Here is a 25510-nt window from a genome sequence, read left to right on the forward strand (position 1 = left end):
ATTGATATATGCAGGTTGTGTGCACCATTGGAGAACAGCATATCAACAACTGGTTGTTATAGCAATGGGTTAATACTCACATACACTCCACAATTCCAACTGATTCGTGACATTATTTTTAAGAATTGGTTCATTCTTAGAAGTGATGCGACCATAGGTGATAAAGTAAGCAAAGCACCTGTTGTAGTATTCAAAAAGGATATTAGCATCAATAACATATTAGAGAGAAATAAAGGGAGGAATACCACCAATGGTATGGGTAAAATGACTAAATGTGGGCAGTGTACCCAGTGTAAAAATATCTTAGAGGGTGATAAGGTCTTCTTGATGGGGTACGGCTGGGTGAGGTTACAGCAGAATAATAACTGTGGCACTAAGAATGTTGTGTATGCAGGTATATGTCGGGTGTGTTCTAATTTTTACATTGACAAAACTAAGAATGCCTTTAGAACATGCATATATCAGCATTTATATGACATTGGGAAATGCAATTTGAAAAATGCACTGGCAAAACATGTCAGTACTCACCCAGGTCATCACTTTAAGTTCACAGTCTTGGAACATCTTATTGTGGATGAGAGAGGTGGCCCTATAGATCATTTGCTAGAATTTAAAGAAATATTATGGCAATTGAGAGTAAATGCCACCACTAATCCAGGACTTAATGAAATGGTTTCTCTTAGCAGCCTGTTGAAATTAAAGGTTGATTTTTGTTTGTAATGGGAATTATATATAAAGTATACAAAGGTGTCATTGATTTCATGTTGAAGATTTATTAACATTATCATTGGATGTACAATCAATCTTGTTGCTTTTTTAGTTAAAATTTTGGCTTTTTCAGCCTTTTAGCAATGTTTATAATATAATTACAAGGGAGTCTGTCTTTTTAAACAATCAATAATTTTTTTTTAAAATGTGTATACCTCTTCATTACGTATGGCAAGGTGTTGATTGACGTTAGTATAAATGAATTGTGGGAATGGGATATGTATTCCGAAGAAGTCATTAATAATTTGTGACGAAAGCGCTCAATAAAATTTTATTATTTTCCCTACTGCCTAGTTTGTTTTTAGTGCTTCTGTTCTAAGTTCCTCAGAGGGGTTAGCAACTTGAGGCCCGCCAGAAGGGCACCAACACCAGCTTGGGACCTTAGCTTTGTCTTGGAAAAGCTCCTCCTACCTCCTTTCAAACCAGCTTCTTTGGCAGAGCTAAAATTTCTCTCCTGGAAGACATTCCTTCTGGCCATCACTTCAGCCAGAAGAGTCTCTGAGCTACAAGCACTCATGGCTGTGAAACCCTTCATCTTCCATGCAGACAGGGTATCCCTCAGAACTAACCCATCCTTCATGCCCAAGGTGGTGTCCAGTGTGGTTCTCAACCAATCCATTCATTTGCCCACCTTCTTTCCTAATCCCGAGAACAAGGGGAAAAGGATTCTTCACTCTCAAGATGTGTACAGACAGCTCAGATTCTATCTGGACAGGACTAACTCCTTCAGAAAGTCTGATCAATTGCTGGTTAGCTTTGCTATTGGGGCAGAAGGCAAAGCCATCTCCAAGCAAACCATTTCCAAATGGATAGCACACTGCATCCATTTCTGCTACAAACAGCATAGAAAGCCTCCCCCCAAGGGGGCAGGTCACACTCCACCAGAGCAGCCTACACCTCTGCAGCTTTCCCCAGAGGAGTCCCCACCTGGGACATCCTGGAGGCTGCCACCTGGATATCTGTTCACACTTTTACCAAGCATTATGACCTGCCTCTCTTCTCCAAATCCAGGGCAGGGTTTGCCTCTGCAGTCTTCCAGGGCATCCTAACCAGCTTCTAGTTTCCTTGACCGCCTCAGTGAATCACAAAGAACATAGTACAGTTGTGCACACTTACCATAAATGTAGCTGTTCGAGTGTGTTCACTGTTTCAGTCCTAGTTTTCTTCCCTCCTTCCCCCTTTTTCTTTTTGTTACCACTCTTCCTTGTTGTTCTTATTTCCTTACAAGGGGCATATTGGTATTTATTTTCCACTAGTGGGGTTCTTCCACCAGAACCTGGCCTCCTACTTTGGGGTATCCTGACAAGTTAGGGCAAGAAAAACTAATGTAATGGCATCAGCTGCTTTACTTTATACCACTGACGACCTGATGTCAGTCCTCAAGTGACTGCAACCAATGCAGAAATATTAAGTCTCTGGTATTCAAGCAGGTCGAGGCTACCCTGGCAGGGATAACCCAAATGTGATGACTGCAACAGTGAACACACTCAAACATCTACTTTTATGGTAAGTGTACACAACTGTACTTTTTGGCTCACAGAGGGGTTTCTAGTGGGGGTGGGTGTGCATCAGAGGTCAGCTCTGAGCCCACTGCTGTTCATACTGGTGATGGACTACATTAGCAAACATGTTGGTGGGGTCATATCAAGAAAGTTGCTGTATGCAGATAATGTGGCATTACAGGCAGACTGTGAAGATTAACCTTAGCAAATGATAGGGGAATGGAATGCAGAACTAAAGGCACATAGGACGAAACTAGGTACAGATAAGATAGTGGTAATCACAGTACATTGGGGAAATCAGAAGAGGGTGAGAATTGAAATAGAAGGGAATATAGTGGAACAGGTTAACTGCTTCAGTTATCTGAGAGAGCTGGTTGAAGAGAAAGGAAGTCTGAATGAGGAGGTCAAAGCTCGAATCAGAGGGGTGGCAGCCAATAGGCATAGAGTGTCAGGCGTAGTATATGACAGAAGAATGCAAATGAAGCTGAAAAGTAAGGTGGACAAAACAGTGATATGACCAGTACTACTGTATGGTGCAGAAACCTGGGCCAGTAAAGGCAGAGTAGATAATAATGTGAAAGGTGATTCACAGGTTCATAGGTTGGTATTAGGCTATCTGCCCTAGGGCCTATACAACCCTAGCCATAACAGTTCCCTGGCTATTTCTTCCCACAATATTTACTTCTCTGGACCCCTGTCTATCAGATGAAGATGAAGTGCCTTGGACAGGTGGTTGGATGCACACTGTGAGACAGGTAAAGAAATTAGAATTTTTGAGCAGAAACCCAAATATCTCCATTTGCAGAAAAGTTCAAAGAAAATAGATTACTCTGGTGTGGGCACATGTGCAGGAAAGCAGAAGACAGTTTGGCGAAGAAGATTTGGGACAGGCAGGAAGAAGGTAAGAGAAAATGAGTGTGTCCAGCAATGAGATTGTTGAATTGTGTGGGAGAAGACGTGCGACATTCAGGCATGACCATCAAAGAAGGTAGGAAAGTGACATTGAATCCAGAGAGGTGGCAACATTTGAAGTGACACCCCAACCCCATGTAGAAAATGGGAAAACGGGGTTGTTGATGACAATGAATTTAAGAATAATCCTGGAATTCAGGAGAGAAATAGTTGGTACAGATGTAATGAGAAAGACCTCATTAGCAGCTCATTACCATGTCTCTGAATCAAACACTGCACCATCAGAACTGACTGCGCTACAGTTCCACCTAATGGTCATGCATGGTATACACAAACCCATTCAGATACACACAATGCTCACAGTGCATACACACACACACACACACACACACACACACACACACACACACACACACACACACACACACACACAAAACCAAAAAATACACACACACAGACATATAGACAAACAAATACACACACACAGACATATAGACACACACAAACACACACACACACACACACACACACACACACACACACACACACACACACACACACACACACACACACACACACTCCTTCAACCTTATTTGTGTTCCTAGAGATATGCACGCATACACATACACCCATATACAAACACACTCTGATAGGTTCCCCACCTCATGGCTCCACTATACTTCCCTGATCCATGAGTATCTTTATAGGAGTGAGTAGATGACCACTGTCATGTAACTTCCTTCACATTTTTTTCTCTAAATTGCACGGCTAAGAAAAGCAGGCTCTGCAAATATTTTTTGAGGCGATCATATGGCTAATTAGCATTAGCCTCTCCCCTGGACTACTGAATCAGGTTGTGGTTTCACCCATAAGACAACTCTCCATGCTAAGGCCCCAACAATAAGTAGACCTCAACTGCAGAGTTGTCTCAGAATTAGAAAGTATTATTGCAATGTGGAAAACGTCAGAGAAAAGTTTTTTGGATTGAGCTAAGTCATTCTGTAATCTTAGGTTATATATTACCAATCAGCTTTTAAGTTTTTTCTACATCTACTCTCTGTATAGTAACCCTTTGTCCCAGTATACAGATTTATTCTTCCCTTGAGAATCAGATGCCTTAATAGCTACCTGCCTCAGGCCTTGCAATGTAGGGTCTGAGAGCTGAGCCTGTCTCAACTCTCTCCTTGTAACCCTTCCCAGCTCCCCTTCAACAGGAAGTCTGGCATCCTCTGACAGTGGTGCCTTACTGTCAGCCTGAATACTACTACTCACCTCTACCTTTACAATTACCCTGTCCAAGGGAACATCAGTACCCACAAGCAGCTGTGGCTCACCTTCAGTGTCACTGCTACAGCATAGCTTACTCCCTGAAGTAACCACTTCACCAGTCCTGGTTGCAAGTGTGCAGTCTGTCTGGGTCTCTCCCAGGCTACCAGACCCACGTGCTTGTCTCCTAGCCTGACTGCATGAAATTGCATAAGTACATGGTACTGCCACATCCAAATCCTTCCCTCTCAGGACATCTGCAGGATGGTAGTTTAGTACCCCTGTTGTCTCAAGACAACTTACTATTGGCATTTTGTCTTTCCCACTTACTGGCTCCCTCACCTTTGGTTCCCCACCTTGCCTCTGTGGACACCTGTATGCCACATGGCCCCACTGGTTGCATTCAAAACATTTAACTCTAGCTCCTGGATGTGTGCCTGGACTAGTGGCTTCCCCTGCTATTGGAATATTCTGTTGTAGTAGTCTATGCTTCCCACCATGAGTTTCTTTAGACCCATGAGCAGTACTTGGGGTCCCCTTCCTGTGCAGGGCTGCCCTGCTGGTGAGGTATAGGTCTCCCTTCTTCCCCAACTCATCTGAAGTAGCACATTGTCTATCAGCTAACCAGATCCTCATGTCCTCAGGCAAAGTGCTAAGGGCTTGCTCCCTCACCAAAAGGTCTGCCAGCCCTTCAAAAGTGGTGACCTGACATCCACCCACCCAGCTATGAAAATAAGTGCTCAGTTCAGCAACATATTAACATACATTTTCATCTGCCTTGCATCTAGGCTCACAAAACTTTTCCTATACATTTCAGGTGTTAGCTTAAACAATTTTAAAAGACATTTTTTGCAGCAGTATAATCAAAACAGACAGAGTCAGGCATTTTTAATAAAAAAGTTACATGGAGTAATGGGGTCATGAACCGTACCCAGAGCCTTTGGTTAACACTATACTGTTTGCATACCCTCTCAAACATATGAATGAAACTATCAAAATTATCCCCCTCTTTAAATTGCGGAAGAAATTTACTGACCTGTTGTGCTTCTGGGGTCCAGTTACTCCCTTCCCCTTTACCTCCGTGACTCTGGCGAAGAGTCAGCATTTCCCTCTCATGCCTCCTCTGATGCTCTTTATCCTTGCCCTCTATCTCCAAATGCTTGGCCTCCAGCTCAAGTCTCTTTAGCTCCAGCTGGATTTTTAAGTCCACTGCAGAAAGGTTGAGCTGTCCATTCTCCGAGGATTCTGTATCTCCACTGCCAGTCTGATTGTCCTTCATAGAAAGGTTGAGCTGTCCATTCTCTGAGGATATTGTATCTCCACTGCCAGTCTGCTTGTCCTCCTGGATACTGTTTTCTGATGCAGCTGTAACCAAGGCTGCAATCAGGTCCACCTTAGTTAGGTTTCCATGCACCAGTCTCCTAGCCAGGCACATCTCCACCAGCTGGCTCCTTGTCAGCTTTTCATACTCCTCTGCTGACATGCTGCCTGCTCACCCTGACTAACTAAGCTAACAAAAGAAATAAAACAACTGTGATCTGAACTCTGAGTATTCACTGTGTGGCTGGTTTAGAGTACAAAACACCTTCAAAGCTCACTGTACATAAGCTACAGGATTCACTCTACCCACACCACTATAAGCCAATTAGTATTTGCCAACTAATTAATATGTGATGTGGATATCCACCGCCACCACAAATGTGAAGTGGATCCCACCACTGCCACCACATGTGACTCCAGGGTCCTGGCCCAGCAATCAAGGAGCCTCAGTCCTCACCACTAACAACAGAAAGGGTGTCTCATATAAGATGAAAGGATAACAAATACACACAGTAAAGTGCAATTTCCCTTAAGAGCACACAGAGATCACCATCAGTCCAGGGCTGGTCACTCCCTTGCTCCCCAGGTCCCCAATAAGACTCCCCACTGGCACAGCTATAGGGTCCAGATCTCAGCCTAGCTGGCAAACTAGCCTCCAGTACCCTCTCTGTCCAGCCAGTGCTTTGTGTCTCTGCCCAAGTAGCTCACACACACACACACACACACACACACACACACACACACACACACACACACTTTGAGATAAGTATTTAAACAACTTCACAGACACTCTTGGGAAAGGCTGACACAGATTCTCCAGCTGTGCCCCTTTACCCAGACTATACGGTAATAATTACTGCCACCACCAGCTAATAATTATCAGCTACCCAAATGCCCTTAAAATGGTGTCCAATTATTACTGTGCAATATTATTATCCAATTGGTAGTACAGCCCAGGGTTAAAGCTATAGGAGTGGCTTAGACAGTAAACTCTATAAATATGCAATGTACTCTAGAGATTAATTTATCTCTACATAAACCAGCCACCGGTAAAAGTTTTTAAAATATTTAATAATAAATAATTAAAACACAAGACAATACTACTACACCGCAGTACTATTCAAGAGTTCAGAGATCACACAGAAACTTAAAATAAATGAGTAGTACAGTTCTGACATAACAGAAAAACACATAGTCTAACCTTTATAGTCCTAGCTATTTCTACAAGAAAACATACTTCTAAAGTAACTTACTTACATAGAACAAGGCAGTGCTGAGTTGAATATCAAGACAAAAATGCTTAATAATCTCTGGTTCTCACTGTTTAAATTGAAACTGCAGTTCTGATAAAACATTATATCATTTGTTTACACTTTCCTGGTTTCCAGGCTGACAGAAACTGCCCTTACATTCTTTTATACTTAGAGCAATAAAGGACATTCCATATGTAAATTCTGGTAATTAACTTTAGCCTTAAAAAAATAGGCAGGATGCTTACTCCAGACTCATCAACTCCAAATTCTAACTTCAAAGGAACAGCCATAGAGTAATTTTAATTTCAAAGAACCAATAAGAAATGCTTGACTTACTTTTCCTTACAGCAGATGGCAATGTTTCCACATTGTTGAAAAAGCATTTCTTTACATTTAAGACACAAGCCTGTATTTTAGATTTATATTTACAAATGCCAGAATTGGGTGGGCGTTCGAAAGACATGCATGAATAGGCATGCCTTCATTGAAGGTTGAACGTCGAGCTGGCACCTCGGTGTTCATGAAAATCTACTGCCAATCATTAGCGGACCGGAGTTCCACTGTGGCGACCCCTAACCGGGAAAAGCCGAAAGACAAACAGCAACAACAACAACATTTACAAATGCCAGAATTATGCATCAAATTCTGTTTTGCTAGGATGGCAGCCTTCACCCATCTCTACCAGTCTTCACATAGGGTTATTGAGGAGCTCTGCTTCACGTGAACTGGGAGTTTATTCCAGAGACGCAGCAATCTCTGGGAGATATATCTGTCTCTTCAGTATGTTCTGTTACTTTCACAGGATAGGTTGAGATCCCTGCAGCAAATTACTCTTGTCCCATTTGATTTGCAGATGTGCAGCATTTCCATTAGGGCAGAGTCAGAGACTGTTCTGTAGGCCAGACGCAGGTCGTCTCTCAGCAGCCTGCAGGATACAGAGTACAGTGACAGGGATTTCAGTCTTTCCATGTATGTTATGGTTTGGAGGCCCTGCATTTTCTTGGTGAGAAACCTCTGTGCTCTCCAGTAGCTGCAGGTGTCTGGTGAGGTTTATGCAAAAGGGAGCATTGTACTTTACTAGTGGTCTGATGAGGGTCAAGTACAGAGGAGTTATAACATCCATAGTCCTGGATGCAATGTTTTTAATTATGAGATGTACAATGCAGAAGGCTTTCCTTATCACCTTGGACACATGGTGATCAAAGTTTAGATTGCTATCAACCTGTGTTCCGAAATCTCTCACCACTGGGTATGAGCTTAGGGGGGGGGGGTGTCAATATTGCAATTTGGTGGAACTTCCTCTTTGCCAAAGGGGATAATAATACAATTTTTTTGTGTTAAGTCTTTATATGTGGCTTTGGCACCAATCATTTGTTTGTGTTAATCTCTTCTATAATATGTTAACATTTGTGAACACAATGATTGTGCCCAGTTTGCAATCATCAGCAAACTTGGCAAGCCACAGGCCATTACTTTTGCCTGGACTTCTGAGAAATAGATTCCAGACAGCAGAGGGTCCAGCACAGATCCTTGTGGTATGCCACTGGTAACTGGTCTACTGGTAGAGGTGGAATCCCCAACTTTGACAGTATGCATTCTGTTGGTGAGCCAGTTGGCTACCCATTTAGTGACATAGGGGTTAATCCCCAACTGGGAGAGTTTCTCAATGATCCCTGAGTGAGGGATTGTGTCAAAAGCCTTGGCTAAGTCAAAATAGGCAGTATGTACTGTTTTGCCTTCATCCAGGGCTTCAGTGACATTCTTGAAGAAGTCCACCAAGTTCAATAAGCATGATTTACGTTTAATGAAGCCGAACTCAGTTGGGTCAAGAGTTTGAAATTCACCTATGACCTTGTTGATAAGGTCCACAGTGATGGGAGTAATAGATTACAATTTCTAGTAACTAGTAATATAACTAGTTACTTTTTTTTAAATAGTAACTAGTAATAGTAGGATACATATTACATTTTCGAACCATAACAAGTCTGAATGCCATATTGTCGAACCCATATGTTCGAAATTTCAAAAGTTCGAACGTTTCAATGGGGATTAATGTTCAGTGCGGAACAGGAAGATTTCCCTTTACTGCACTGTAGTCTGATCTCGGAGTTGGTATATTTAAAGAGCTGGGCTGTGGAGGGTGCAGGGGGTCTTGCCCCCCCGGCTTACAACCATCAGGTAGGTTTTTTCTGTTTTTTATTTATTTATTTTGACGTTTTCGAACTTTTGAAAGTTCGAATGTATGGGTTTGACCATATGGCATTTGGACTTTTGAAAGTTCGACAACATAATATATACCCATAATAGTAATATATTACTTTTTTTAGTAACTAGTAACTTAAATGTGAGTTACTTTTGAGTTACTTTTGCTTAAACCAGTGGTTGTCAACATGGGCGATATAGCCTCCTAAAGAGTGATGGAAAACTTCCGGGGTCCCTATATAGTATGGATAGTAATCAGATGTTAGGAGGGAAGAGACACTTTGAAGTGGCAATTTGGATAAAGAATTACAACATCATATTGGCACAACTCATTGTATGTAGCATTCATAATAGATCATTAGAATTAGTCTGGAGCAAAATATACTTCATTTTTGTTTTAGCACTGCAAGGAGGTGAAAGCTAATGATGACCAGACTCCAGATCTGGCCTGGTACTCTGGGACTCTCACCCACTAAAACATCCCCTAACGCTGGACAATTCTAGCCTGCTAGAGATCATATCCTTACCTTGCAATATAATAAATGGCATTGGTTCAGCATACCACCATCAGTCGGAATCAAACTCATCACTTATCAGTTGATCACCCAATGCCCCAACCCACTGCACCAAGCAGGACTCTTCAACTGGATCTATGATCAACCAACTTTTGTCTTGACAATTTTTTATGTTCTATTTAAAATTATTTTCATGTTTTGATTTTTAGTTGCTGAAAATAGACAAAATGTGATAGGTTTTTATAGGTCTTGTGCTGCTGGCTGGTTTGGTTTAATTATTATCGGTGATTCTCTAGCTATAAAGACGAGTCTTCTTCTTCTTCTCCTTTCAGCCATGTCCGTTAGGGGTCACCACGATGGATCATCAGTCTGCAGAACAAATGGCAGTGGAGTTTTACATTGTTGAGTTGCCATCCCAGCGCCCAACCTTCTTCAGAAAGCACACACATGCACACACTCACACCTAAGGTTAATTTAGAATGTCTAATCCACCTGTAGCATGTCTTGGGAATGTGGGAGGAAACCCGAACACCCTGAGAAATCCCACTTGAACACAGGGAGTGTAGATCATAGTGTGCATGTACTTTTAAAACCACTGTAGTTCATGGGCACATGCAAAAAAGTACTGAGCATGTGCAAGCAGAGCGCCATTTTGTGTAAACAGCTGGAGTGAAAGCATGTATGTGTGTAGCAGTCAGTCAGTTAGTGAGTTCATAGGTTCATAGGTAGGTATTAGGCTATCAGCCCAAGGGCCTACGTAAGCCTAGCCAACAAGGTTCCCTGGCTTACACCACCCAAGAAAGTTATTTTCCTGTGCCACTGTCGAGCAGAGACACAGAAGTGATCCCCGGGGTATATTTCCTATTTCCCATCCACTCATCAAGATTTTTCTTGGAGAGTGCTAATGTAGAACTTTGCTTGACATAGATGGGTAGCTTGTTCCAAAGTATAGGAAGCCTCTGGGACAGGAATCTATCCCTCCAGCATGTCCTGTTTATTGTGGAGACAAGGTTTAGGTCCCTAGAGCATGTAGTTCAGAGGGATTGGGATTTCTTTAGGTGTAGCATGTCCAACAGCTCTGGGTTTGACATAGCTTTATATGTTAGGCAGAGATCACCTCAGAGCAGGCGATATGCTACGGAGTAAAGCTGGAGTTTTTTGAGGCGGTCAGTGTAGGGCATTTGTTTGAGGCCAGTAATCCTCTTTGTGAGGTACCTCCGTGGCCTTTCCAGCTACTGCAGATGTTCATTTAAGTTTTATATTCCAGCCATCCATTCTGATGTACTTGCTTGTAATAAATATCTTAAACGAACACCCAAGCCTCATCATCTTATTTGAATACACAAGACGAGCGACATGTTGTCAGAATGGGATCCAAAATTAAAAACTTTTTAAACCATGAGGCACACAGTCAGAAATGGAGGAATATATAAGAGTGGCTCAAACAACTCTCAAACAACTCATAAACAGGTCAGAAAATATTTCCAGGTTCTTAAACTCATTTAAATGAGTTTTCCCTCAATGAATATAAAGCGAAGCATTCCAAACCAATTACTGAATAAACAAAATGTTCAAAATTGCGACATATTGAAAAAAGTTCTTGAAATAATTTTGAAAACATTTGAAACAATATCCGATTAGTATAAAATGTTCAAAGAAGAGAAAACAACTGTATTTTTTCACAAAGTACTACTTTTTCGCATTAACTAAAGCTATTCAAAGTATCTAAGGTGTGCAAAGTGTTGGCAGTGTGTGCAGTATTACAGTACAGTCTTTTCAAAGAGTACTGTTATTTCAAAGAGTCTGTTATGCAGTTGAATATAATTACAAGTACCTGGTGTGTGTTTGACACTAATTTGGCATGGCAGAGGGATTTCACTGACCTTGTCCCCTTGTGTTTGATAATAATATTGCTGAAAATTGGAGAGTATTTGAACAAGACAAAAAAACAGATAAAGACGCATGTACAAAAGCATTTATTCTGCTCAATTTAGCTGGTTCAGAAGCCATTGAGATAAAACGTTCATTTGTGTATGCACCTCTTGTGTATTAAGAGTAGGGGAAGACTGTCATATTGTGGTGTAGGCTGAAACACGGGGAGGCCCTGAGTGCTTAAAAAGTAAATTTAGAGAAATGTGCAACCCTCAAACAAATATTACAGTGGAAAGGAACATATTTTACACAAGAGATCCAAAGCCTGGTGAAACTTTTGCAGCATATATAACTAACTTGAGAAACAAGGCAAAAATGTGCAGATTTGGTGATCTGAGAGATGAGTTAATAAAAGACAAGCTTGTGTGTGGTGTTAATAATGATGCAGTGAGAAAGATTTTGCTTTGAGGCAGTGATTTAATTTTAATCAAAACCACAGATATTTTTCAGATGTATGAGCTTACAGAAAAGCACATGAATATGCTTATGAATGAGAAAAACATGTTTGCCACTTCTTCCAGCACAAATGTTGATAGCATGCAGTACAAGGTTAAGATGTATAGGCCAAAGGGTGTGGCTCTCACAATGAAACCCAGGGCAGCTTTAGTAAAACCCAGGGCACACACAGCAAAACTGAGGGGTGAAGCCTCATAGTCAACTGTTGTAATTGTGGAGGCAATCATGAACCTAAATGAGAAAAGTGCTTAGCTTTTGGTCAGCAATGCCACAGATGTAAAAAGTGGAATCATTTCAGAAAGCTTTGTAAATCTAAAGAGCCACATTCTTATATTAAGAGAGAGCACTCCAAGAAGCAAGTTGATCAAATAGAAAGCTGTGACCCTACTTTTTATGCTGATGGTGTCTCTGTGCTTGAGGAAAAGGTTAATGCAGTAAATGTCTTGGCAAAGAGGGAAGTATTTTGTACTGTACTGATTAATGGGATACCTATAGAGCTCAAAGTTGATACTGGTTCAAAGTGCAATATTATGTCAGCAGAAATGTTTGCTAAGGTAAAAGTGGGCGAAAAACTTTATTTGGCAAAGTGTGTGAAGCTTGTTGCTTATGATGGTGAAGAGATTCAAACTGAAGGCTCAGTAGTGCTTTCATGCTATTCTGCTGGGAACAGTCACGACTTGCAGTTTTACATAGTCAAAATACATGTGCAGTCATTGTTAGGCCTCAAAGATTGTTTGAAAATGGGACTGATTTCATTTAATAAGGAAGTCCACTATGTAAGAATCAACAATGAAGGTTTCACTCAGAATATTTTTTTCTGAATATCCTGATATTTTCAAAGATATGCTTGGCAAACTCTCAGTTGTGTACTCCATGCAGTTAGACTACTAGGTAAACCCAGTTGTCAGACCAGCACGGAAGGTTCCAATAGCAATGCAGGGCATAGCAAAAACAGAGCTAGACAGAATGGCACATTTAGGAGTCATTTTTCCACTTATAATCTACCCAGTCATTTCTTTAAATGTGAGTTTTAGTGCCATTTCAATGAATGTGAGTTTCAAGGGCAGAGATGTTTACGTGGTCATGCTACGTCTATTTTCACTGTGAGACTGTATTGTTTGTTTAGCAAATGGTTATCAGTGTTTGTGCTCTTTTATTTCAATGTCTGTAATAATTGTAGCAGTAAGTAAGAAAGTAGTATGCACACTGACAGGTTTGAACAGTGTTTATGGTAACTGGGGAGAAATAGCCAAGTAATAGAACACTGGAATTGCTGGATGTGGGGCTGCTTTGGGGGTAAGGGGTTGTTGCAGGAGGGACTGCTCTGGGGGGGTCCCCGATGCCGACTGGCAATAATTGCTTTATACGGACCAATTAAAAGCTGTGTAGCAGGATCCAAGCTGTTCTGTGCAGAAAAGCAGACCAGTGGCTTAATTTAAGGTCAAATGGGGAGCGTTGCACATAAGACAGGACTTCACGTTTTTTTTTTTTTTTTTTTTTTTTGCTAAAATAAAAGTTTACTTTTGCTGCACTTCAGTTGTTTAAGCTGTTCCACATACTATTTAGGTGTTTCAAATATAAAAATATTTTATTCATCTATTAAAAAAAAATTAGAAAATTCATTCACTGAATTCACTGTAGGTTCATGTTTTCACAAACAAAAGTTCTATACAGATAACTTTACCTTTATTTTAAGTTTCAGCCAGTCAGAGCCACATTTTGACAGATGCTTCAGTTAAGAAAGATTAATCGCAGTTTCCATTTGCAATATGTATATTACAGGCGCATCCATTTATTTTTCTGCTTAGTGCTTTCACTCAGAAATGGAAAGTCAAACTTCATTTGAACGATATGTGTACACAGAATTCTTTGACCTAATTATGAATGATGGAAAAAACATTGATGTGAACTGTAAGCTATGTCCGCCGGCAAAAAAGCCCTACAGAACTGTGGTAAACAGTACATCAAATTTCAAAAAAGCATCTTCAGACATCACATCCTATCGCAATTGAAAAGCTAAATAATCTGACAAGGAAAGCAACTGATTCAGGTGCTGACAAGTTGGACAATAAATCACTGACACAGCCATCTTTTACAGCAGTCATTGGTTCTTGTCATGTCACACAGTCCAAGCTGGATAGTTTGATCATTGACTTGTTGGCGAATGACATGCAGTACTTCAGCGTTGTTGAACAGCCATCCTTCATTGACCTTGTAACTGGCCTGCAGCCAGGAAAGGTGGTCATGAGCAGGAAAACTCTCGCTGAACGAGCGGAGAAACAGTTCAGTGATATGAAAGAGAATCTGATGGAAACTGTAGCAAGCATTTCAACTGTTTGTACTACGGCTGACGTTTGGACTCATCAGAATCATAGTTTCTTTGGTGTCACCACCCACTGGATCGACTGTAACACACTTCAAAGAAAGTCAGCTGCTTTGTCATGCTGCAGATTATGGGGAAGGCATACATATGATCTCATAGCATCAATTCTTGAGAGCATTTCCATCAAGTATAAGATAGATCAAAAGGTGTGTGCAACAATTACTGACAATGGCAGCAGTTTTGAAAAGGCTTTCACTGTCTTCTTGGAATGTGAGATCTGAAACTAAAAGCATTCTGTCCCAAGATGAGGATGATGATGGTGAAGTGATTTACAACAGTGTGACAGCCATGCTGAGTCAGTCAGGGCAAAGTGAGAACACCTATTCACTGACTCCCCATCTGAGATGTGCAGTACACACATTGAATCTAGTTGCAGTAAATGATGCTGAATCTGCTTGTAATGGTGCACACTATAAAAAGATCATGCGAGGCACCATGGCCAAATGCTATGCTGCTTGGAACAAGGCTAGTTGCAGCAGCCAAGCTGCTGAGGTGGTTTGAAATAAGTGTGATCTAGCATTGATTATTCCCAATGCGACACAATGGAATTCCACTTTCCATGCAAGGGAGAGTATTCACCTCATTGCAACTCGGGGTGAAGGCTTGCTGAATGAGATATATGAACAGATTGGAATTGCCATCTTCAGGCCTGCAGAAATTACCTTTGTTTCTGAGTTTGTGCAAGCAATGCAGCCCCTGGCAATGGCTCTGAACATCCTGCAGTCAGAGCTGAAAAGCTTCATGGGAATCCTGATCCCCACCATTACCTGCTTGAAAAACAAGTTGTCTGAAGTCAGGCAGTCTGTGAAGCTTGTTGTGCTGGTAGTTGATTGTGTCTTTCGGCTTTTCCTGGTTAGGGGTCGCCACAGCGGAACTCCGGTCCGCTAATGATTGGTAGTGGATTTTTACGTACTGGGTTACCAGCCTGACGCACAACCTTCAATGAAGGCACGCCCCATTCATGTATGCCTCCACACAGAAGACGTTTTAGCTGAGAATCGAACGAGACAACGTCTTGCTATGAGGCAATGCTTTTCTTAAAAGCACTGAGGCTCGGTTCAATCACCTTTTGGAGCATGAAGAGCTCATTCTGGTTAGCATAGTGCATCCGCAATTCTGTTTGCGATGGATGGACACTGAAGACCAGAAACTCAGAGGCAAGGCTCTGCTCCTTGATGCCATGCAGAAACTGGATGACCCTGCATGTGGGTCATCTGAAGCTCCTGTATTAACTGCCAAAAACAGCTTCTTCAGCTTCAAAGAGTCAATGCCAGCCAATGTCAGCATATCTTCTCAGATGGACATGTATCCGGCTGACCCTTCCAGAGAAATATCTTCTCTCAACAGTTACCCTATAGTCATAGATATTTCTGAACACTAATACAGCTCCGTTATCTAGTGCACCCGTTGAACTCCTATTCAGACTCACCGACAAACACTGAAAAGTTGCTCCTTCTTTGAGCCAACAGAAATGCGTAGTCATTGTGTAGTCATTGTAAACAGTTATACAAAGTGATATTTTGGTTGACTTTGTTGTGTTAATAGTCTTGTTAGACCTATATGACATTTTCTGTAAGCATTTTTGTGTCCTCAGCATTAGTTTTAGCAGATTAGCCTAATGTACATTGTTGAAAATTTGAAGGGTTGTAACTTGTTATGGGTCTTGTGTTGCTGGCTGTGCGTATTTTGGTTTAAGTATTACATTGTGACTCTCTGACTATAAAGACTAGTCTGTGGGACTTTGTAAACTGTAAAATGCTATTCATCATTATTGTAACACTGTATATACAAATTTAATACACTCATATTCATGTGCAGTAAGCATATATTCCTCACACACAAGTACTATGTGAGTAAATCTGAACATGAGAATTGATAATGTATACTTATGTAAAAGTAACTCAACAGTAATTAGTTACTTTAGTTAATAACTAGTAATAGTAATATATTACTTTTTTAGAAAAGTAATAATAGTAATATATTACTTTCACTTAAAAGTAACTAGCAATAGTAACTTATTACTTTTATAAGTAACTAGCACAAAATTAAAGGTCCATGATGATTCTTTCCATGGCCTTGTAGATAAGGCTAGTTAGGCTTATGGGTGTATAGTTCCCAGGGTCAGTTGATGGACCCTCTTTGTGCAAGGGGATTACTGCTGCTGTTCTCCACTCTGCTGGAGTAAAGCCGGTGCTCAGGCTGAGGTTAAAGACAGTGCCAAGTGGTTCTACTAGGTCTTGTTTTAGATTGCTTAGTAAGCAGCCTGGGATGTTATCTGGTCCCATAGAGGCCATATTTTTGGCTTTAGAGAGCACGGATATGACCTACTCTATGGACTATACTAGGTAGTGGACTAGTGTCAGGTACGCTTTGGGATACGGCTGGTGAGGATGGAGGGATGAAGTTTGCTCCAAATCTGTCAGCTAGCAGGTTGTCAATTCCCTCAGGTTCAGTATGAGAGGTACCATTCACTATAAGTTCGGTACATAGTTGGGCATTCCCTTTCCCTTTTAGATTTCGGACATGGCTAAAGAATGTCTTATGATTATCCTTAGCTAGGGATGCTAATTTAGCTTCAAAATTATCTTTAGAGGACTTTACAAAATATCTTATTTGTGTGTTCAAGCTGTGGAGTGTATTCTTCTGCTGAGTAACTTCCTTGTTGGTCATAGACATCACTTTCCTCCTTTTGTTATATAACCTATTTATATTTGAGGTCCACCAGGGTAGCCTGTTTTTTTGGGAGGACCTGGTTTTGATCTGGTCAGGTACAGCCAAGTCTGTACAGTTGTTTAAGTGGCTATACAGGGAATTTGTGTACTCTTCTGCATAGGAGTCATTGTTGGCTGTGTTAGCAGGAGGTTTGGAACTTTTTATACTATCAGCTAGTAGGCTGTAGTTTGATTTGGAGAAAATGTTCAGTTTTTTTGCTTCTGTGGGAGTGTCAGGTCTGATAGTTACTTCAAATGAGACAGATTTATGGTCTGACCTTACCAGGGAGAGCAACTCACAGCAGGTAGTGCAGTGACCCCCTATATTAGTTAGTACTAAGTCTAGGGCATTTGACCCCATTGTTGGGGTCCAGAAACTTCAGGGTGAACATGTTTGTGCTCATGTATGTTGCCCAATAGATGGAAGGACAGTTGAAATCACCTACAACCAAAGTGTTTGGCTGTACAGTGAGTGACTCTAGTACATCCAGGTAGGCGGGGTGCTTCTCCTGGTTGATGGTGGGGGACCTGTAGGTGGCAATAATGTGGTAAATGCTTTACCTATAGTTAGTTGGACCTGGAGTAGCTCAAGAGAGTCATACTGTTTAACCAGTCTCAAGGTGTATTTGGCTTTAATGAAGATGGATACACCTCCAACTTTGGTTCTTTCACACTCATTTTGGGGCTTCAACATGTGGAAAGCATTGTAGCCTTGCATGGATGAGGTGCTCTCTGCAGCCTTAAACCATGTCTCAGTGACTGCACAGACATCAGCATCTTCCAAGGTGAGGAGTGCTTCCAGGGAGTGCAGTTTCCTGTTTAGGTTCCTAGCATTAAGCAGTATAACCTTGAGTTTGTCTCAAGTGGATTTTTTTACATCAGAAATTTTGTTGTTTTGACATCGCCTAAAAAAAGACACTATGGGGAGGCAAGCACCTTTGCCAGTAACCAAAAGCCTAGAGGAGACAAGTGAAGGCCAACTCTGGCAAATAAAGCAGTGTGGTCTGTCAACCATATCTTCCCAGGCAGACAGATACTAGATCCACCTGGAGTGACACCAGAAGCTAAGCCAATTGTTGAAGTCAATCATTTTTTGTCTATATAGTGGCATCATCCTGGGTGAAGGTAAAATGCTGCTTAGGGCTAGGGACATACCTGTCTGGGACACATAATCTAAGAGTTCAGTCATGTCTCTTTTCATATAGTCCAGAGAGGTACATATCAAGTCATTCACCCCCAACATGTACTATGACAGAGTCATAGCAATAATTGTTGTTGAGTGACTTGAGTGCATGCATGATTTCACAGATCCTGGCACCTGACAGGCAGCTAACCGTGACCTTCTCCTTGTCCAGCCTGGTGAGATGGACATCTGTGTTTCTCACTATGGAGTCACCTATGACCAGGGCATTTGATTTTGGGGTGTTTTGCCTTACAGGCTTATTTTCTGAGACGTACGTGTTGTTATGTGTAGTGGATTCTATTTGCTTTGCTTTGTGCAAGAGGTTTACTCTTGAGAGGTCTCTGATCTTTTGGTAGGCTTCGTTATTTTCTTTATGTGTTGTGACCTTATTTTGTGTGAGAGGGGATATGTGTGTGTGTGCTGACAACCTGTTTGTTGTTACGTGACAGAATTATTACATCTCTCACATATTGTATTTGTTTGTTTTGGGAGTAAGTGGTTGTCAGTATACATGAGGCAATTACTACATTGCCTCATGATGCACATGTCAATTAGACTGGTTGTAGAAATGGTTGGAAACTGACCACCCATTATGGTAGGTTTTTACCATAAATTTGACCAGATTTTGTTCTAGGATTAACAAAGAGGCTTATTCTACTAAAGACTAGGGATAAAAACTATGGCAAAGCTTTTCAGTGCGCAACTGAGTTTCCCTGCAATGCAGCAAGAAAGCTCGGAAGGGTTCACTAACAGATGCTTAAGAGAAAATTGCATTTCAAGCCATTTCTATTTATACAAGGTGCCACTAAACCCTGTTGAGCAATGCACAGCTACGTGCAAACATGAGGCTTAAATCAGGTGAAATTAAACACTTTTAAGCTAAACTACCCATGGGAAAGCACACACTGAGCTTTCCACCAGTAATCTCCAACACAGATGAGGCTCAGACTACAAATTTCTGCCACAAGGGTGCAGGCAGGGCCCTCCTAATGTAAGACGGCTGGAATAGTGCTCAAGTGTAACTACAGTCTAAATTCAGCAGATCTGAATCTAGTCTATGCTATGTACTAGCTACTTAAAGTAACAGAACTGCTTTTTTAAAGTGCAGAGAAATACAGTAAAAGTCAGAAAAATGAGGAAACAAGATGATAAAATACAGTCAGCAAAGTGCGAAGAAAACTCAAAAAGTACTTATTTCTTTTTATTTTAGCAGTGGATGCTTTGGATTTCAGAAGAATCTCTTCAGACTTTTGGCAAAAGTTGCCAAACATTGACAAGCTCCATTAGATGACCTGCAGCGGTACTGCTCTCGGAACAACTGACAGTTCATGAGCAGCTGTGAACAGTGGGAGACTATGGAGAGCGTTTGTGATAGAATATTTTAACTGGAGAGGTTTACGTATATACAAGGCAAGGAGAGCTGATTTTCAAAGTCAAAGTAAAACATTGTTGTCGATCAGATATACACAGCAGTGCAAGCTGAACGAAATTACATTACTTTGGTCCTCGTGGAAGACATAACAATGAACACATAGAGTTGAGTGACAGTAAGACTAATGCAAATACAGTAATAATTAAAATATTAACAACACAATAAATTACCACAATTGGACAGGAAGACATCAGACAATATTATACTAGTAGGTATTGCAAACACTATGACTTCACATTGTGCTTGCTTAGACATTGCACTTCATCAGCTGTAGTATAATATATTCTGATATTCATACATGGAGTAGTGTCTGCGCATCGCAAAAACACAAGACTTTTATACCAGCAGTTGAAAGACTTTTGCACAGTTAATCTCTCAGGCCAATCAGATAAAAACACAATAAAGTTTAAACTAGCAGTTTCCCACTTTGGTAAAAACTCTGTACCCATGAGCTACCACATTGGTGGTAGTCTACTTAACACTGAAAGTGTGATAAGAGACCTTGGGACACAGGTGGACAGTAGTCTCTCCTTTGATAATCACATTGACACAGTAGTCAGGAAATCCTTCTACCTCATCACAAAAGGTTTCTCAACCAGGAAAAAAGAGGTAATTGTTCCCCTCTACTCATCACTCATTAGACCAATTATAGAGTACAATGCCCCTTTTGGTATGTACCTCACAAGACATCTACAACAACTCAAAAGGCCGCAGAAATACCTCACAAAGGGGATTACCAGCCTCAAATAGATGCCCTACGCAGACCGTCTCAAAAAACTCCAGCTTTACTCTGTCATATATCGCCTACTCACAGGTGATCTCTGCCTAACATACAAAGCTATGTCAAACCCAGAGCTGTTGGACATGCTCCACTTAAAGAAATCCCAATCCCTCCAAGCTACATGCTCTGGGGACCTAAACCTTGTCACCACAATAAACAGAACATGCTGGAGGGATGGATTCCTGTCCCAGAGACTTCCCATACTCTGGAACAAACTACCTATCTATATCAAAAAAAGCTCCTCATTAGCAATCTTCAAGAAAAATCTTGATGATTGGATGGGAAATAGGAAATTCACCCCGGGGGTCTCCTCTATGGCTCTGCTCGACAGGGACACAGGAAAATAATTTTCTTGGGTGGAAAAAGCCAGGTTACCTTTTTGGTTAGGCTTGTATAGGCCTTAGGGCCGATATCCTAGTACCTACCTATGAACCTATGAACTTGGATGGGTTGAATTCAGCTTTGCTCCCACCAGAGTGCAAAAGACTCCTCTTAATGTAAAATAAACTAGTTTAAAGCTCAAGTGTTGTAACAAATACTTTACAGAATTCCTGCAGTATCAGTAATCAATGGAAATAAATTCACTAACCCTGAGAAATGTTCAACAAAATACAGAACAAAGTGCACAACATAAGAGAATCTTGCCAAGACTGCTGAAAGCTGTACTCATAAGTGCTTCTGGACCTACTGATATTCAGGAAAAATCTCAGGAAAATACAGTTTTGTGAATGCACTTGAATTGCCTACCCTTTTTGCCATTTGAAACTGCTTTTCTGCATTGTTTTACTGCTTCTGTATTTTGTCTGTACTAGGTAACTGTGGACACTCTGGCTTCAGGTTTCACTTGTTTTCCATTGATTATTTTATTTTATTGTTTTCTATTTACTACGTAGAGTTGTGCAGCACAGCGGGGTAGTAGTTCCATAGTGGGTAGTGTGCGCAAGTAATTTCCTACTCTTACACACTGTTAATGGATGTTATTTCTTTCTCTTACATACTGTTAATAGATGTGTACCTTTCTCTAAATCCTGTGAGTTGGATACACACTTCTGCTTTGTGTAAACATTGTGTGCTTACTTAAGCAAACCTTCTCTTACCCATGCTTATCTGCATAGTTTGGCTACTAGCTGTGCTTACCTGCATGGCCAGGCACATAAAGCATCTCCAGTCCAATAAATATCTTCCTCTAAATACTCCCGCGGTGCCACTTCATTTCCCTTACTGATACCCAGCTGCCCAACGTGGGTAACAACTTATTACCCTCCCTTTCTAGTGCCACTCTTATAGCACTCAGTTTCATAAGGTAGTAAAATAACTGCCACATGCTTACTGGAAATGAACTCCCGCTCAATCCAAGAGACTCTATCAGTGAGAGCTATAAGTACTTAACTAAACTGGAGGTGTTCCTCTCACAGCCAGTTACACATTGTGAACAAACCACTGTCTTACCACCATCTTTTCCTAAGCAACATCGGCAGACTGTCAGCATAAAACTGTCCTATACTGATGCTATTAAAAAAACTCTACCCATTCCAACTACTAGATCTCCTAGGTCTAGGCATCAGCTAAAGCCCCAAACCCACTTCCTGCACACAGCCCCTCATCAACAGATCAAAACTAGCACACTCTAAAACAGACTGGGTCTAACAAATTAATGGTAGACAAGCAGAAGCCCTTAAGATATCAAAGCCAAGACAACAGACCTGGCAACATCCTAGTCATAAGTGACTCCATAGTCAGACATACAGATGTACAACATACAGGGTGATTTTTAGCTGCCTGTCAGGTGCCAGTGTCTACAGGGTCACTAGGGCCCTCAAGTCCCTTTACCCTAAGTGCACATGTGAAACGTTCATTGTGCATATGGGAGTGAATGACTTGAGGCGCACCCCCTTGGATCATATGAAGAGGGGCATGATGGAACTCTCTGAATATGCATAGGAACTTGTTGCACAATTAGCCTTGAGTGGTATCTTACCATCACCAAGAATAATACTACAATACAATCAAAAGAAAACTGACTTTAACCAATAACTTAGTTTGTGTCTTTTGGCTTTTCCCGGTTAGAGGTCGCCACAGCGGAACTCCGGTCCGCTAATAATTGGCAGTTGATTTTTATGTACCGGCTTGCCAGGCCTGACACACAATCTTCAACGAAGGTACGCCCATTCACGCATGTTTCCACACAGAAGACGCTCTAGCTGAGAATCGAACCGGACAGTGTCTCACTGTGAGGTGACAATGCTACCACAGCACCACCACCACCACGGGTCAAACCAATAACTTAGTTATTGGTGTTATATTGTTATATGGTGGAACCAATATATATCAGCCTGGGAAGACATGACTGACAATACTAATGGCTTTGCTGGGGATGGTTTGCTCCTCCCTCCTCATGGCTTCCATGTATTGGACAGGACAGACAAAATCAAGACAACATAAATAGCACTGCTCAGTGCTAGAACCCTTAACAGGAGGTTGCACTCCTTACAGGCATTCATAACTCAGAAGCCCATGGGGGCATGGCTGCGTTAGAGAAAGATTATGAGGAGGTTGGTGTTAAGGGTGAAGAGTATTAAAGTTTGTCCAGTTGGGGCTTTTCTTTTTTTTACATATATCAAACACTTTTTGAAACAATCCTATGCTTCAGTAAATTCAGGTCTTTTTTTCTTTTTTAGTTTGGCAGTGTATGCATATCTGTTAGCATGTTTTGCTATATGTTAACTAGGTTATGCTGCTTCAGTGCTGAAAAAACATCCATTCCATGAATACAGGGAGTATGAATAAAAACATCCATCTAAAAAAAGTAAACTAAACTGTATAGTCAGTGAAACATGGTTTCAGAGTAGTGATAATGCCCTTGTAGTGCAGGGTTTCAATGTTTTTACACTTTCAGGCCTAATACTAAAAATGGTGGAGCTGCTGGAGGGAATCTGTCTAGTTTCCTAGGGCAAGAAATTTATCTTGAACTGCTCCATATCCTTCTCACAGTAATTAAAACTCTGTACTGCATCATATCAAACTACCAGGGAAGTAAATATTGTGGGAAGAAATCGCCAGGGAATTGTTATGGCTAGGCTTGTATAGGCCCTAGGACCGAGAGCCTAGTACCAACCTATGAAACTATGAACCTATGAACCAAACCCTATCCATGTTACGTGCAGCCCAGAATGCGTATTTAACTAATTAACACCAATCTGTTGTGGAATGTCACATATCTAGCAGCCTACACACATACTGCATTTTAGAGCATCTTCTGAAAAATAAACTTGAAAAGAAAAGATAAACAAATGTAAATATCTTGAGAACAATAAAAGATATTAAAACTCTACAAACATCAATGTTATGAATAGAAAGTATTCTTTACAGAGATAAGTCAGTGCATTCATAGTCTTTTCCATGAATACTGTAATATATTATAATGCACACAACCCCAAATTATATTTTTCTAAACTTTCACAAATTTTCATACCTTGAGAATTGTACAGCCTAGACATATATTGTTAAAACATTTTTGTTAACCAGATATAAGCTTTCAAATGACAAGAAATTCCTATATAAGTGCATGTTAATATGAAAACATATGTTTAATTGTATAATTAAGCAAAACAAATAATATTGGATATTTCACAAGATGTAGCACTTACAGTACAAATATCAAAGAAAGTTTTTTTCTTCAACAACATCTAAAGTTTCACCATGTTATACAACATTTTGTAAATCACTTGTTTTCTGAAGTATTAACTACATATGGAAATATTACTTACTTTCATAATTACTAACAAACTAACAACACGTATATGTATTGTTTAATTTTAAACCAGCCTATTCATAGCAAACAATATAGGATTTTATTTTTATTTTTTATTTTTATTTTTTATTTTACATTTGTTGACCGGGCTAGTCTAGCTGGACATATATCCGTTTTCAGTAGAGGCCCGGGGAGAAAAGCTCCAATTACATGAAGTAAGAAAACATTAACAGCAAAAAACATAAGCAAACTACAAAAAGTACAATGGTAGGCTTGTGTAAGAATTTAACAAAAAAAAACAACTAGCAAACACAAGGCAAGTTAACCAAAAACAACTGGTTAACAATACAAATTTCAGGAATGCAGCATACTAAAGTTAGAATAATAAAAACTGATAAGAAAATCACAAGATGGCATAACATGGAGAAGGAAAGTAAAACAAATCTTTTGAAAAGTCAATATAAAAGAAGTAGCTGGCATCAATTAAATATATTATTTAGAGGCACAGTTAGGGGATTGTGGGGGAAGGAAGGAGTAAGGGAGAAGTGATTTCAGTCGGGTTCAGTACAAGGACATAGCCACTGAGTTTTAAGATATTCTTTGATGTGTTTTTTGAATAGGGGTGTGGAGTCTAGGTTAGTTATTTCTTGAGGGAGTTGATTCCAGATTTTCCCAACAGAATTTGAAAATAATGAGTCACCAGCTTTATTGTAAGATTTAGTCGAGGCTACTAGGAGTTTATTAGCAGAGCGTAGAGTAGCTAGGTTCTTATAAGGTGAAATAACTTTTGTAAGGCTAGGGGTAGCTTCAGGGTAGTGAAGAGACTTATGAATGATAAGTAGTTGCTGATAGAGTAAATGGTTATTTAGTTCTAGCCAATCGAGTTGCCTGAGATTGAGACAATGGTGAGTTCTAAAGGGAGTAGCAGTAATGAATCTAGATATACTATTATAATAGGTAGAGAGTTTGGTCAAGTTATTCTTTGATAAGTTAGTATATATAGCAGTGGCATAGAAAAGGGTAGAGATCAGGTGAGTCTGGGCAATGGTTTTTCTAGCTGCTGGGGTAAGAAAGGGTTTAATTCTGTAGAGAGTACCTATTTTTTTGTTAACTGATTTAATGGTGTTGTTAATATGGTCATCA

This window comes from Protopterus annectens, chromosome 8.part0 (assembly GCF_019279795.1).
Source record: "Protopterus annectens isolate FY-2018-M chromosome 8.part0, PAN1.0, whole genome shotgun sequence".
Lineage (NCBI taxonomy): Eukaryota > Metazoa > Chordata > Ceratodontiformes > Protopteridae > Protopterus > Protopterus annectens.